This window comes from Dendroctonus ponderosae, unplaced genomic scaffold, assembly GCF_020466585.1.
Source record: "Dendroctonus ponderosae isolate FM_Combo_2020 unplaced genomic scaffold, Dpon_F_20191213v2 Dpon_F_20191213_1, whole genome shotgun sequence".
Taxonomy (NCBI): Eukaryota; Metazoa; Arthropoda; class Insecta; order Coleoptera; family Curculionidae; genus Dendroctonus; species Dendroctonus ponderosae.
The window spans coordinates 939,231-941,100 of record NW_026017110.1 but is presented as its reverse complement, the minus strand read 5'-3'; the positions used below and the strand labels follow the sequence as shown (position 1 = coordinate 941,100).

Here is a 1,870-nt window from a genome sequence, read left to right as displayed (position 1 = left end):
ATCAGATTTAAAATTTGCACAAACTCATGATTGGTAAAAATCAACGTTCTTTTAGGTCTTTGCCTTCTTGAAACCTTAAATTTGTCTCTTTATTACGGTACAAAAGAACGTTGATTTTACCAATCATGAGTTCGTGTAAATTTTAAATCTGATGAAGGCGCTGTTGTCTCGCCGAAACGTAATGAAATGAACGATGTTCAAAATTAAACCCAGGAAAGGTAAGAATATCATAACAAGTACACGCAGGCAGCAAAATAAATCATTGGTAACATTTATTTTATTCTCCTAGATTACTTTGATCATTTTTACAAAATGGTATCAGACCAGAACCAGGTCTTGGTTAGTTCATGCACAAAAACAGTGATGACTTGATGAAAAACGTGAAAAAAAATGAAAAAAAGTAGTTCAAACACACTGACTATGCATCAAGACATTTCAAAGTCGGCATCAAGTTCCTGCATATCCTTGTCGCTCTCCTGAAGGGCTGTAAGATCGCATTCCATCATCGAGGCGTCCGGATCTTCCGCGCATTTGTGCCGGCCTTTGCCCGACTGCACAATGGCTTGCCTGAACTTGTTCAGTTGCTTTTTAGTGAGGAAAATCCATTTGAAGGAAATCTTGTGCCAACAGTTGCTGTTCTTTATGAAAAAGACCGAAGGAAACCCTTTATTGGCCGGCGAATTGTTCCCGTACACTTTGCCCATCAGCTCCTTGCCATGCTGCATGAAGGACACTTTCGCATTCAAAAGGTTGCCATGCTTCATGATCACATCGGTTGGCTTCACGTAGAGGCACTTTTTGGTGTGGTAGAATTGCACCACAAACAGCTGCCGCTTCCTGCTTCTTCCCGCTATACAGCCGGGCCGGAAGCAGCCGTCTGAGTACTTTGCAAGCACGAACTGGATGGTCGGCTGCACAGTGTAATCCCGAGCTCGTTGCTTCTTCATGTCGGAATCTCCAGCTCCGAACAGTTCGGACTTGTATCGCTTCAGGGTCTTAATGATCGAGTGGAACCAGGGATGCTTAGTTGGACATGGTTGAACAGGTTCGTTGAAATTGTCGCCGATCGCCTGCTCAATCATATTCAACAGTCGGTCGATTTGGAAGAGTACGTCGGGAAATGCACAGGAAATTTCATATTTTGACTGCCAATGTCGGGCAAAGTTGACTTTGCGGTGACTAACGTTATTCGGAGAAAAGATCAGGATTGATTGCGATACTCTATAGGGAGAGTGAGTAGGGAACTGAGCCTTTGAGGCAGCAGAACAGCTCGCATCTTTATTTAACGGAAGCTGCAGAAAAGGAAGCTCAACTTAGGTTTTTCGCTATGGCCAGGTTACGGCTGGACACCCGGTATTAGGGACATCAGTGTCAAAAAGCCMAGTTCCAAGAAAATTTCAAGTTGCGATCCCTAAATCAGTAGGTGCGTAGATTAATAGAGATCAGGCGCTCTCCGATCGCCAGCTCATCAGAGACGWGRTTTGTATGTTCTTTTCAGAATGGTTTTAGAAGAAGAGCAGCCCAACAGTAGCAAACTGCACGAATGGAATATTTTGCCCAAAGCAGCGACCCCAGCTTGCACCCCCGAGCCCCCAACTCCGGGAAGTCGGAGAAGGAAGAATTATTTAGCCCCGATAACGTGGACGGTTGGGGACATTTCAAAGGCCGGTTGCTTGTTGACGATTCCTCCTCAACATGTTGATTTTGACGATGAACAGGAGATGCGACGAGTCTATTCACTGATTTATGATGTCTTTCGATGTGAGTAGCAATTCCTCGCTCTGAACGGATGATTGAAAATGGCAAAAAACCACGCAAATCTAAAACTTCTTGAATTCAAGCATTTTTTGAGAAAACTGCCAACATTTCC

At 44.0% G+C, this 1,870-nt stretch overlaps 1 protein-coding gene across 1 annotated transcript in view; it reads left to right on the top strand.

The window, feature by feature from the left end:
- LOC109538150 overlaps positions 1 to 1,761 on the top strand; it is a 23,870-nt gene extending 22,109 nt beyond the window's left edge. Inside the window, exon 15 of the transcript XR_007280471.1 lies at positions 1,499 to 1,761. The gene's annotated coding sequence lies outside the window, so the exon portion shown is untranslated. The remainder of the gene's footprint in view (positions 1 to 1,498) is intronic.
- Positions 1,762 to 1,870: the final 109 nt, after the last annotated feature.